Source organism: Haliaeetus albicilla, chromosome 17 (genome assembly GCF_947461875.1).
Source record: "Haliaeetus albicilla chromosome 17, bHalAlb1.1, whole genome shotgun sequence".
Taxonomy (NCBI): domain Eukaryota; kingdom Metazoa; phylum Chordata; class Aves; order Accipitriformes; family Accipitridae; genus Haliaeetus; species Haliaeetus albicilla.
In genome coordinates, this window is record NC_091499.1 from 5,288,941 (window position 1) to 5,303,272 (window position 14,332).

Here is a 14,332-nt window from a genome sequence, read left to right on the forward strand (position 1 = left end):
CCCTTTAGGATTATTTGGATCAGTCCTTTTAGCTGTAGAGAAACCTGCTTTCCTAGCCTGTTTCAGGGACTGATCTGACTACTGTCTTTGTGGTGGGTTAAAGTGACCATGGCGACAACTTTTTGCCCACGTAACTGCAATGCAGCAGGAAAAGCAACAAGGTGAAGTCGGGAATTAAATGCAGGAAAGTTTCATCCACTTGCTTTTCCTATATTATTCTGGTTTTTACTGCTATGCTTTCAGCATAGATATAACCTTACTCTTGCATTTCTGTGAATATCTTATGTTTCAGGTTTTACCCCTTTGCTCTATATACCCAAGTATATGTTTTCCTGATCAACCAGCACGTGAGTGTTTAGTAGAGCCGATTGTTCACATTAGAGGAGCTGCCCTCTTGGTCACTTCTATAAACTATTAAAGAGGAGGCTGGTGAGGTGTCCGAGAGATATGAAGTCAATCCATTCACCTGTCAGACTCAGTGGGAATCAGTTCCAGATGAGAACTCCTACATTAGATGTGAGCTGTGTTTCATTGTACTTACTGGAGGGGATCAGTGTGGCTCAGAGTGATTCAGCTTGCTCTGAACTAAACTAAATCTGCTCTGAATCTTTCTCAGCTGTAGTGCCTGTTTAGGGAAGTAGAGGCCCGTGTCATCTAGTGTCATATCAGGTACCGCAGAGTTTTACCATAGCTTCCAGCAGCTACCCCAGGTGAGAGTGGCTCTCAGGTAATTTCCATGTCATACCCAACAGCTCCACACTTGTATTTTGGAAGTGTTAGGGCATTGCAGGTAGAACTGAATGCCAGTGTTGAGGCAGTTGAATCCTACTATAGATTTTTCATTAGTTACAGTAGGAAATCAGACAGCAGTGATGGCCTGTAGACACATTTAGATACCTATATTTAGTCTTATCTCAAATGAAACCCTACACGCTTGGTCTGAATCTTCTGTGCAAACCTACGCCTTCTCTCCCCTACAGGCAACCTGACAATTCATACAGCAGCAGATTTTTTTTTTTTTAGCCTTTCATCTCCTACATAAAGTGACCCTCTTCAAAGAGGATATCCATGGTCTCATGCAGTTTGTGATGTGTGGAAAGCTGTGAATATATTCTGCTATAGAGAGTTCAGTTTGGTTTTTCTCCCACGTTAAAGACGAACACTGACAAGAAAATGTTATATGTTACTGAAAATTGTACTAACCCACAGTTCAATTTTCAATATTTTATTTAGTATATAAATTATTAGTGTTATAAAATTCTTTTTCCATTTCTTGAGTATAATTCACAGACCTGTGAAGACCAAAATATTTTTTTTAACTGTATGGCCATGCAATTAGATGCTTAAAACCTTTTGTTGAAAATTTGTTATGCACAATCTTCAGGTAATGAGAATGGCATAGTTCAATTGACCATGAGTATTCAGCTTCATAAAGATCAGTAGTCAGCTAAGGGAAGAGTTTACTTAACTAGCTTAATCTAGACTAGACTGTTTTAGCCTTCTTGAGGCTAAGACGGTGACTGGAGAAAACCCAGGGTGGTCTGATTGATTTAGGAGAAACTGCTTGTTTTTGTAAAAAGAAGCCGACTGACAGATTTGGGATATAAAAGAGAGGTGCTGTAAGCCATGCAGGCTGTTTCCTCCCCAGTCAAAACTAAGGAGCAAGCCTAATGCTTCAAGCTACAGAAGATTCAGGCAGTCTTAGCTAATATATTATGTGTTTCTCAGAAACTGTGCTCTTTCTGTAATGCCAGAGGTATACACTATCAAAAGTTACTGTAGGAAGAGCTTTGTGGAGTCTCAACATCTGTTGCAAACTGTTAGGTACAGTTCTCTCCAGACTCCCTGCCTAAATTCCCAAGTTATCCATTGGGAGGAGAGCCGAAAGCTTGACAGATCTGGGGCTCTGTTAGCGAGACCCAGTGATAAATAGAAATAAATATTTCAGAGACAGTAATTACATGAAAACTAACTTGTTTCATAAGTCCTTTGATATGGAAGTTCATGACTGAGTTAAGTTTGATTAAGGAGGCTGTTAAATCCATCCAAGCTGCATCTGAAATGCATCCAGATAATTTTTTTTTTCCTCCCATTGAAGACTATGAGGAGAGACTGTTAAAACTCCAAAGACCGTAGATGGGCTTCGAGTCATTTGTAAAACTGTTATGCAGTTTGTTTCACAAAGACAGGGTTTAAGCCAGTCAGCTGCATTTCTTCATTTTGAAGGTCTTGTTAGAGAAGCTTCTGTGGTGGGTTGACCTTGGCTGGCTGCTAGATTCCTCAACAGGGCAGGGGGAGAAAATAAGGTGGAAAAGCTCATGGGTCGACATAAAAACAGGGAGTTGGTCACCAGTTACCGTCACAGGCAAAACAGACTCAACTTGGGGAGGATTAATTTATTGCCAACTAAAATAGAGTTGGATGGTGAGAAGCAAAGACAAAACCTAAACCACCTCCCGCTTCTTTCCAGTCTCGACTTCGCTCCTCCACTCCCGACTCCTCCACCTCGTCCCGCTGAGCAGCGCAGGGGGATGGGGAATGGCGGTCGAGGTCAGTCCATAACAGCTCCTCTCTGCCGATCCTTCCTTCCTCACGCTGTTCCCCTGCTCCAGCGTGGGGTCCTCCGTGGGCTGCAGTCCTTCAGGAAAAAAAGCCCTGCTGCCATGTGGGTTCTCCAGGGGCTGCAGTTCCTGTCAGGAAAACCGGCTCCAGCCCAGTCTTCTCCACTGGCTGCCGGGGAACCTCTGCTGAGGTGCCTGGACCCCCTCCTTCCCTCCTCCTCCTCCTCCTCCTGGGTGCTGGCAGGGCTGTTTCTCACACTTTTTACCTCACTCCTGACCGCCCGCGTCATGTTTCTGCCCTTTCCCACCCAGGTTTTCCCCCCGTTGGCTGCGGGGCTGAGCCGTGCCCGGCAGTGGGTGGGTTGGAGCCGGCTGGAACCGGCTGTGTCCGGCGCGGACCCTCCTCACAGAGGCCGTCTCTGCGGCCCCTCACCGCCAGCCCCGCGGCACCCGCACCCTGCACAGCTTCAGCCATCTCCCTGGCAGTGCTGCTGCGGCCTGAGCGACGCTGGCCTGTACGCTCTGTCCTTTTCAGCCCTCGTACTATTTTCTTTTTCTTTCTTAGCCACTTCTTTTTGGCGCTCCAACTGCCGTGGGATCAGCTCACCATGTTCTCCTTAATTACTTTCTTTGAGCATAAGTATCTGTAGTTACTGCTTTCTTCAGTGAACTGACTGAATTCAATCCTTTGAGTTGGTGCATGAAACAATAGCTTGTTTTCAGTGTAAAGTATGTAGATTTTTGAAACTTTACTTTGGAAGGTTTTCCTTTTTTTATTTTCCATCCTTTTTTAAAGGTAGAAGATCCTTTACACAGTCAGTGGCATGCAGGTTGTCAACATCCTTATTAGGTTGCTTTCATTTTTCATTTTGTTCTCAACTTCTGATTATTCTTCTGATTACCTGCAAATTTTGAAACTATATCATGGCGAGTTTTGGGGCAGTGTTGCTTACAGGCTTTATTTGCATTATAAGCTAATTTATAATTAAATAATAATTTAATAGATAATAATTCTGCACTTAGCATCCCACTGTTACATTGTACTTTGTGTAATAAATGAGAATCATACAAAAGCAACTTTGCATACACCAAGTGGATGAAAATTAGTTTAATGATGATCACAGAGCTAATTCTAAACTACCACCAACATAAAGTGACTATCTTTCTATTTTAGCCCCAGAAGGATCAGATTTGGGGTTTAACTGCTTTAACATTTGCTTTTAAAAGCCACTCTTTTGGAAGTGCTAAATTATGGCAAGAAGAGCTTCCTGATGTACAACACCTTATACTGCTTGTAAGTTGGCTGTTTTCTCAAAACTTGTCTCAAGTACTGTGCTGTCTACCATTTCACTTGGTTAAGACCTTCAATTTGTTTGATAGCAATCTGCATTTTAGTGTTTTATTTTAGAGCTGTTCATAGGCAACTAAGAACTCTATTTTTTGGCCATATCTATGTTATAAATGTAGCTACTGCAGTTTTTATGGGCTGAGAAATCACCTTTTCCTCCTTGCTTCTATTCTTGGTTTTATTTTTCTGTCAAGTATATAAACTGCCCAGCATATATTTTATCCGTAATTACTATTTCTTAGCAGTTTATCTTACTGAATAGCTGAAAGGTATGTACTCTCTTAATCTTTTTTCCTTCATGTCCGATAGAATCATAGAATTGTTTAGGTTGGAAAGGACCTTTAAGATCATTGAGTCCAACCATCAACCATGCCCACTAAACCATGTTCTGAAGTGCCTTGTCTATGTGCTTTTTGAATACCTCCAGGGATGGTGACTCAACCACTTCCCTGGGCAGCCTATTCCAATGCCCGACAACCCTTTCAGTGAAGAAATTTTTCCTAGTATCCAATCTAAACCTCCCCTGGTGCAACTTGAGGCCATTTGCTCTTGTCCTATCTCCAGCCACCTGACAGAAGAGACCAGCACCCACCTCACTACTATAGATAGCTTTCTGGATGGCTACCTTTAGCTCTCCAGTACTTTATTTTTCCAATTTAAGTGTCACACAGTATTGTATTAAACAAGTGCAAAGAAATTAGGATTCCTGTGCTTCAAACAGCAAGGAAGGGAGCAGTGTTCAGGATCAATGTAGCATACAGCAACTTTTAGGCTTCTGTCTTGTAAACTCTTTGGGCTGACTAAGTATAGCAAATACGGTAAATGTTTCAAAAAGAAAGTTCCTTGTGCTTGCACACCAAGTGACATGGCATAGTCTCAGCAACTCTTTGAAACAAAATGCTTAAATCTATATAGTAATATTTCTTATGGAGGTTAAGTAAACATGTAAATTTAGAAACTGAAGAGTCACTTCTGCTTTGGTTTAATTTGAAGGACAGCCATCAAAATCATAGAAAATACTTGGTACTGTAGTCTGACTTACGCAGAATGTGACAGTGCGGATCTTAAACCTTTCAGTTCTGTCATATTCTGCAAGCAGCAAATGCTTATAAGTCTAACAGTACTCTTACCACTGGTGCTCAGGGGAAAAATAAAAGTTTCTTCTAGTGGTTGAACATTAAACTTCAGAATAGTTCTTGTTTCCTTAAAATAGGCAGGACAGAAAAAAAAAAAAGTGAAGGATTTGCAAATAAAAGATTGCAATGCCACATGATTATTGCAAAAGCTGCTGGACATGCTTTGTTTCCATTTAGAGCTTTAGTGTCTCACATTCAATCTGCCGCTGTTTTCTGCTGTGTGCTAAGAGTTCTGGTAAGCTCATTTGTTAGGTGGTTTGTCGTAGTGCATGTGTGTGTGTGTGTGTATGTAGGCTTGTTAATGTCTTATGCTGATTTTGTCTGAAGAGACGTAAAGCTTGCCAAAAAGCATTTTTCTTAAAAGAGAAAGATAACCCTGAATCCCCAAATGCCTTCTTTCTTTTCTGAAGAAAAAATCCCAAACCCAAAGGTAAAAAAAAAAAACCAAACTGAGGAAAGGAAGTAGAGTTTCCTCTGAAGTAAGTTTTATTTGTCCATGCATCATCTCTGCTCCAAATGCAATAACCTTTGATATATGACAACAAGACAACCCAATTTTGTTGCTTTTCCAGCACGATTGTTTCCTCTTAATTCCTGATATTTGTCCTACTTTCTCCCTATTGCCTCTCTCTGAAATTTACTCCTCCACTTGTTATTGCCTCTTTAACTTTTTTCTTTACCCTGCTTTGAACCTTTCTACCTGTTTGTCCGTTTCCTCTTGGACATTTTTTCTTCTTGGCCACCTCATCCCACAAGTCTTCCCTCTTACCCTGTATTCTTTTGTCTAGAGACAATAAAGAGCTGAAGTGGTTAAGAGAAAGTTATTAAAGACAACAGGGCCAGAAGAGTCTGACCTCCAGTAAACCAGTCGTATTTAAGCTGGGATAAACTGCTGGTTTTAGTATAATCATCTGAAACTTACAGAGACAACCAGAGTAAAACAGTGCTAACCTTATTAATATGTAGTCTACTGACCTGATTTCAGTATAGAGTTAAAATTAATTATAAACTAGAGAGAAATACAAATGAATGATTAAACTCACATTCTAGCAACAACAGATATTACTGAAATGAAATCTTCTAAAAAAACTTTCTGTGGCTATGGGTGAGGGTGGAATTGTCTGATTTGTCTATTATGTGTGTTTTGGATTTAAATAACCAAAGTTGATTTGTTTGGCTGGGCTGATTCTCATGGCTATATTATGTAATCTGAATTAAAAAAAAAAAAAAAAAAAAAGTTCAGCGATGGATTCATGAGAACATGCAGGGATCAAATGAAAACCGAGAGGGATGGTACTGTGCACAGAAAGATTATCAGATGGGTTGGTCAAAATGATCTTTTCAGTTCAAAGGATAGGCTTTTTGGACCCAGCAAAAGGCTGATGTATCTGAAAGTTATTTTTTTCCAGATGTACCACGTGATCAGAAATATGCCTGCTTCCTGCAAACCCTGGGGTTGTGTTTAGTGTTCAGCTACTTCAAATATGGCTGAATACTGAAGATTAAATGCAAGTAACATCTGTGAGCAGGAAAGGTGACCCAAGTTTAGGCAACAGTAGATGGACCCCACCAGCTCTGGAAGCTGTTGCTATGGGAAGGCTACCTTCTACCAAGCAGGGAGTAAGGAAGCTCTCTCAGTTGCTGACACAGTTCTCTTTCCTCTACATAAGTGCAGGTGCCCAGGGAGCTAGCATTTAAGAGGGATCTAGCTGGCCATTAAATTTCTTCCAACTCCTGATACACACAGAAACCTGCGACATAAAAATCAGTTACCTGGCTAAAAAGATTGCTTGCTTTGTTGAACAGACGGTACATGTGAGCACAAAAAGTCTTCACCAATGTATAACTGTGGACTGAGGCCTCATGGTCTTTATATCTGTACCGCCATGGAGTACGCATCCCTCTATTTCTGATAATAAAGAGGCACGATATCCTTAACTGTTGCCTCTTCCCCCCATACCCTTAAGTCATCACTGCGCTATATGCCTTTTATTTGTTTAGGAAATACAAAGCCTCATTAGATATCTGTGAATATACAGGTAAGTGCAGGAGATCAGAATGATTGTCTCATCATCTAGCAAAGTTCTGATCTCAATTTTTCAACCTGTTTTTGTAACAGTAGCTTCATCAGATAATAAAATATCATTACTGTTTGAATTTCCCAACTTTAATGTTCTGCACTGCTTTACATCATCTTACCGTATTGAAACTCTCCTCTTTCCCTGTGTGGTCTGCCAGTAGTATTGTAAATTCAGGACAGTAAACTTCTGAAATTGATACCGGGGATGGTCTATGAATTGTCTGTCAACAGTGCGCTGTTTAGATCACTTAACAAAATTTTAATATTCTTACAATGGCGTGAAACTCCTACTGCATTTTCCTGCCCCGTTTTCCTTTTCCTTATCTTTTAAGTCTTCCATATTCAAACTCACAGTTGTTTATCCCTTTCTCAGTCACCCTGTAGTCTTTACTCTCCTAAAAATCTACACTTTTTCTTACCAGAAATACATTGTTTTCCCCGGTTTTGGTTTGTTTTTGTTTTTCTTTTTCAAATCTTAGATATCCACTCAAATTTGCTGTAGAACACTGATATTCTCTCTTCCCCTTCCTCAAATCTTCCATCCCAGATTTACTGAGATTCCTTTGTGCTCGAGCTTGATAGCACAGATAGCACAGACTTAACCAACTTAGCCTCAGACTCTGCACCTGGAGCAAGAGGTGGGAGAATTAAGAGAAAGGACCATGGACATCTCAGAAGGTAGGATCAACAAAGATGAAATGTAAAAGAACCAAAAAGCCAAAAAACTTTGTCATCCTTTCGGTAAGGGAGTAACTGCAAATAAGATGTTGAGCCAACTTGTATGGTATGTTGTGGTTTCTCAGGATAGTCTGGTAGCTTTTTCAGAAGAGGTCATCAGGTTGCTGATCTGTGTAAGGCAGAATGTTGTACAAAGAAAGTGTATGTTTGTTTTAAAAATAGCTGTTATAAACATTTAAGAAGTTGCAGTGATGATATCAAAGTGGGGAGAAGATGCCTTCTGTAATTATAAGCATTCCATGCATTTATGTGCATAACAAAAAAACCCCAAGCTTAAGTATTTCTAATTGTGTGAAGAAAGCTACAAACCTAAGGGTGAGTCTGGGGTAGATTGTGAATCACAAATGTGTATAACATGTATAGGGCATAATCCTACCTGGTGCTTTGTCAAAACCCTTACTGGGCAGTACTAACTGTTGCAAAATACTCATAAGTAGGTACCGTATGATACTTAACATCCCCTAAGCGTGAAAAGTTCTGTCTAGCTATATTTCCACTATGGTGATTTTTTTTTTTTTAATTCTGAAAACTAAATATGAAAATAATGTGCAATCATATAATATGAATTTTACTCTTTCACTGAGAATGTTTGCTCTTGAGTCCTTAAGAAAAGTTAAAACATGAAGAACCAAACCGGTAGAAGTTTGTCATGATTTCATTTATTTAAACTTACATTTCCAGGCTTATCCAGATTCTGTTTAGTATTGTATCTGTATGTGACACAAAAAAGTATCTGTAACAGATCAGTTGGAGACCGTTTCACATCTTTGCTCTCAGCCTCAGAAGGACAGTGGCAAGGGCATCCCTGCCATCCTGGCAGTGGTGGTGAGCCCGGGCTGCGTGTGGGGCTGCCCAGGCGTGGGAGGAAGCACACCTTTGGTGCCACACTCTCCCTCACTCAGTCACTTTGCAAATTAGTTGCTTCATTCCACAGCCTGCTTGTAAGGCTCTGACAGCATTATTCTAGGCTTTGTGTGGACTTGGGGTTGTGGGAGCTCCAAGCAAAACTCAGCAGCCAGAACCTCCCAGCATAGGATTTGGTGGGGAACAGAGGGGAATTCTGGGTAAGCAGAGCTGATAGTCATCCAGCGCGATTCCCTGTGAGTGGAAAGCTAATCAAAGTGGTCAGAGGAAGCCTCTGTCAAGCTGCACAGCAGAGATCACTGCGATGAGATTATCCTGCAATATGTCAAAAATACGCTTTCTGTCCTCTCAACTAGAGTGTTTTTGGGGCATTTGTTTGAACTGACAGATCCAAACGTGCTGCACGCACTCCCTTACGTTCCCTGGGCAGGTAGTTATGTCATCCATAAAAATCTTTGTCCTAGCATGATTGTCACTACTGTATATTCAGCTCATTCCCACTGGGAATACTCCTGAACTGCCAGCCGTCCTCTGTTGCCTTCTATCCCTATTTACACAGCCAGTAATGATCCTCTTCTTCCTCACAGCCCCTGGATTTCTGCATCGTGTCTGCATAGCGCTCTGTTAGTCTCAGCTCCACTGTCTTCCTATGGATCCAAGCAGTCTCTGTAAGCTTTGCTCATCTCCTGTGTCCGTTGTTCTTGCCCCTGAATTGTCCCTGGCAGACAGGGGGGCCCAGAACAGATGTCCTGGTAACCCCATGCTCCTAGCCGCTGTCAAGGCCAGTATGTTTCTCTGAGTAACACAACGGTGACATGCATTTCACAGGTTGGGAACACCAAATACAAGTTTTAGGCAATCACTTTCAAACCTAGAGGGAACACCATCAGCTGTTAACACCTTACTACAACACAGGATAGAGAGACTTAATCTCTGAAATCTCTGGAGATGGAGATACATAGATATATAGATATAAATCTGATAAATATAAGACTTGGTTGTCAGTAACTCATATTGGAAGCTTTCAAACACACAGTTGCTCCACCAGCATTTGGTGGAGGTAATCTAAAGCTCTCAGATAGCTGAGGGAAATGTCTATGCTTATAGACTGTTGTGTGCTCCTGGAAGAAAATAGGTCAATATGCTGTGGGCTTTCCATAGTCCCTTGTGTGAGTAAAGTCAGAACTCCAAGTCAGAGCTACTCAGATTTTATGTACTGTTTGCTTTAGGGCACAAACCTACGTGGATAGTGAGACAAAAAAGAGGCAGACCTAGCAGTAAAGTATTACAAGCATAGTAATACCTAACGTAGTTGAAGAACCATTGGGCCAAGATATTTAAATTTCTCAGTGCTTTATTCCATACAAAATCAGAGTGGTTGAGGTTTGAAGGGGCCTCTAGAGATCCTCTAGTCCAAATCCCTGCTTAGAGCAGGCCCAAGTAGATACGGTTGCCAGGGCCGTGTCCTGTTGGGTTTTGAATGCCTCCAAGGATGGAGAGTCTGTAACACTATTTTTGAGTTTGGTTTTTTTTTGTGTGTGTGTGTTTGAGAATACAAAATTGGAATCCAGTTCATGCCCATCAAGTCCCTTATGACCTCCATCAGTTGACCCACTCGCATTTCCTTCCTTGAGCTTTTTTTTTTTTACTTCAGGAATTTGATTCTGCAGTTTAACTGTGTTTCTGTTTTGACTAACCTTCTTTACAACTTCTCTACAGCTACACATTTCCAATTTCTTTTGTCATCAATTATTTTCCATTGTATACCAAACAAAAAAATCTCTCTTGCCTTTCTACTACATTTGTTTTGACACAGTTTGTATAAAAGAATATTTATATAAAAGAATAGTATAGAAACATAAGTAATGGTGTAGTGCAAGCTCCTGCAGAGATTATGTACACACTCATGCACTGCATTTGTATATTTTTACCACAGTTTGTAAATATATTAGTGGATAAATGGAGTGGAAAGCTTCTGGTGAGTTGTCTCTGTTTTTTGAAGGACAACTAAAATTTTATATCAGTCCTGACTATAAGCTGTTTCATGCCATTTACCTTATTTTGTGAGACTTCTGTCATTTAAAAAAACTATTTCTATGTTCCATGTATATCTGTAACTATGGAAACCATGAAGTGATTAAGAGGAGTACAGTTGATGCTTCTGTGGCTTATCAAGACAGCCAAATGTTCAAATAGTTAGACAAAACTTTTTTTTTGTTTTTAAGAAGGTTAGGAGACTATACAAAAGTTATCTATGAGAGACTGATTTCTAGTGTAGCTCAATGGTCTATGAAAAATGGAGATCGATGTTACAGCAAATGTGACTGGCAATTCACAACTCCTACATTATCAGAAATAAATTAAGTGAAGGAAATTCAGGCAAGAGAAATGAAGCTGAAAAAGAAACTCATCTATGAGGAAAGAGTGAGACCAAAGCAGAGCTTTCTGAAGCTGTGATTGTTGCTGGGGCTTAGAATTCTTCCGCTGCTGAGGAAATAAAAATACTGAGGGTGAAACTGGGTAGTGTGGACAAGATGAGTGAGGAATGAGTGAGCGTAACAATATGGAAAATGGATTTTAAATAGGGTAGGCTTAAATACAGGGCCATTGGGATATTTGGTATTGCTGAGTTTCAAAAAAAAGTGGTCTAAGGCTCATCATGATGACCTGTGGATAAATAAAGCCTGTACTGTCTGATGCTCTGTAAACTTTTCTTGAGGGTTTGCTTTCTTTCCAAAAAAGAAATTCTCAAGCCTGGGCAAATCAGCCCAAACAATTAGTACTTCCTGGGTCTCTTTTGATTTTTTTTTTTTTTTTTTTTTTTTTAACCAGCCAGGATAAATTCTCATTGATTTTTAACCCCTCCTTTTTCCCTCCAAAGTCTAAGTTTGTAAATTTTGATCATTTTAGTTAGAAGTAGACCTAAAACTAGAGCTGCAAGGAAGTTCAGGTGCAAGGTTTCATAGTTTGTCCAAGCTATAGTCCTGCTTTAGAAGGTCACAACTGTCACAGTTACAGTACAATTTTTGTAGTGTGTTTTTAGTGGTGTGTATTAATCAATCGATTTGTGTAGTAGATTTAGAAAAAAACAAACTTGCAGGGGGAGAATATTTCAAATTACAGTATGTAAATTTGCTGGTGTGAATTTTCAGACAAAACCTGACTTCTCCACTAGCAATTTTGGTTTCTTCCTTGAAGTCCGAAGGCTTTCTCAGAGAAGTACATTGCAATAGTGACTGAAACCTGGCTGTGTGCTGTTTTAGAGATATTATTTCATATGGTAACTTTATAGTTGCCTGAATATACCACTTCCAACACTCAGTTTGCTGCAGGATTATTCTAGAGAATGTTTAATTTTTGTGGAAGTTGTTGGGAGCTTTCTGAAAGATTGGCAGCTGTAGCTGAGAGATTTTGGCAGCAGGGTGTGTGAAGAAAGTTGGTTGTTTTTTATTTTTTTTCTTAAAATAACTAGTAACGCTGTTGCTAGCGGCAGTGTCAACAAAACTGGCATAAAATACCCTTTTGATGTTAACTCCTTGAATCATTGCTCCACTGCACCTTTTCTGCATCCTTCTATTGGCAGTTTGTAATTGTGGGTTTAGAAACTTAGGCCAGGAATAAGATTAGGATCAATGTGTAAACTGTGTGTTCAGTTGCCTAAAAGCAGGCATCTGATGCCTTTTTTGATGCCCTGCAGTACATAAGACATGTACATACGGCTGGCAGTTGTGATGTAGCTCCTGTCGCAGGCTTGTGCCCTCTTAAGTGCCACGTGGCATCCAGGTGGGATACGCTGACTTATGTCTAATGGCACTAGCCTTTCACTAGGCAGAGGATTTCATTTTATGTTGTTGTGTCTGCTTGAAAGCGAGTGGATTCTCTTTGGATGCAAACTTAAATACCTGCCATGCCTATAGTCTATAGTGTAGACAGGAAAAATTTAAGCGTCTTTCATCCTTATTTGTACACATAGGATCGGATTTGGAAAGCTAACATCTCAGTTAACTATAAAAGGCGAGCAGGAAAAGAGTATGAAGTGGGCTTTCTAGTGCAAGTGGAAAATTCTGATAAGGCGGGCTTTTAAACATCCCTCCTGGATGCTCTCAGTCAAACATGTAAATGGCACCGCAGACTTGAAGGTGACATGCAGTTCTGTGAGCAGTGGGGCCTCGTTCCCTATGAGCATGTCTTGCGGTTGAACTGCTATGTAGATTCTGTGATGCCAATAAAAGATTGCACTGCTGAGATATTTATAGGGCTTTTATGGAACTATTTTATGAAACTTTTAAGGATATAATCCCTTGAAAACTTCCATGCCTGTGCAAAATTTTACTGCATTTGTCCAGTGGGTTAAAACATTTATTGGAGGGTGTGGGGAGAAAGGGGGAGAAGAAACCAATCAGCTGTCAGCATAAACCTCATTTTCTTGCCAAACTGGGATAAAAATATCAAGCTGACAACCTAAGTTATGAAGAAAATCTGCTCTGCACAGGAATGGAAGAACAGAGAGTGCTAAAATGGCTTTAATATCCCAGTCCTGAAATGGCTGAGCCTTGTATGTCTGATGAGCATCAGCGTGGGCAAAGTGGTCCTCTCCCTGCTTAGAGGAGAGAATGGTAAAGAACTGTACTGTCCCTTTGAACCCTCAAGCTAGAGGAGAGGCTTCAGAAAAAGCAGAACCTAGAATTCTAGGCAACTTCTTTACTAACAAATTAAACCCAGTCTGGGACTATTGCTAGATGTTAGAGTACCTGTGCTAGTAAACTGACAGAAGGCTGCTTGGCATGCTCTTGGTCTTCTGCCCACTAGCACCTTCTCATCAATTCTTCCTGGTGGTTTGGGAGTTGGGGTGCTCTGAGGCTCGCCTCCAGGAGGCAATTTGTATGCAGCCACCTTGCTTTGAAGTAGAGCAGAGATCTTAGCATAGATACAGGTTGTTTCATGTCATTGGGCTTCATTGCTCAAAAACATTCCTGTGCGAGTTTAATGTACTACTGTTGGTGTCATTTCAAGACGTAGTTTAACAGGAGATGGTGAGCCACTGCCATAGAGAAAACATCCTCTCCCCCCATTTGCCTCTGTTCCTGGCCACATGATTTCACTCCTCATCATACCCCTCCATGAGAAAAATAGATATGACAAAAAAATGAAACCAATTAAAAAATACAGATAATTTTCTACTATGTTTTTAAATGCAAGTGGCTCCTGGGAGGAGAAGATACGAGGGAGTATGTAGTATGGGGAAGGTGGGAGTGAGGAAGGGAGAGGACAAACCCTGACAGGGAGAACGAAGAGCAAGAGAGAAGGGAGGTGGGGAGAAGACCTTCCCTTTTGGTGACTGGGAGCCATTGGATGAACTCAGCTGTCTGTACAATTTTGAAAAATACATTTAATGAAAGCTTGGATTCACAAGAACATTTTCATTAGAAAGGTAGAGCTGTTTACTTATTTAGATTTTGGGCTAATGTGAGGATTCAAGTAGATTTTCACCTTCATTTATTCATATTTTAATGGAGTGAAGCCACCATGACACTTTAGCTAGGGTTTTATTACAGAATTCATTTTGATATACCAAAAGAGATAAATGCAATGCTGTATGCTAATT

At 40.5% G+C, this 14,332-nt stretch overlaps 1 protein-coding gene across 46 annotated transcripts in view; it reads left to right on the top strand.

Annotated features, from left to right (window-relative positions):
• The window catches only part of RIMS1 (regulating synaptic membrane exocytosis 1), a 338,964-nt gene that overhangs the window by 133,603 nt on the left and 191,029 nt on the right, over window positions 1-14,332 (top strand). The window contains exon 1 of one of the 46 annotated variants that reach the window (XM_069804644.1): window positions 6,819-7,803. The exons of the other annotated variants lie outside the window; for them this stretch is intronic. The gene's annotated coding sequence lies outside the window, so the exon portion shown is untranslated. Of the gene's footprint in view, window positions 1-6,818; window positions 7,804-14,332 lie in introns of those variants that run through there. 46 annotated transcript variants of the gene reach the window in all.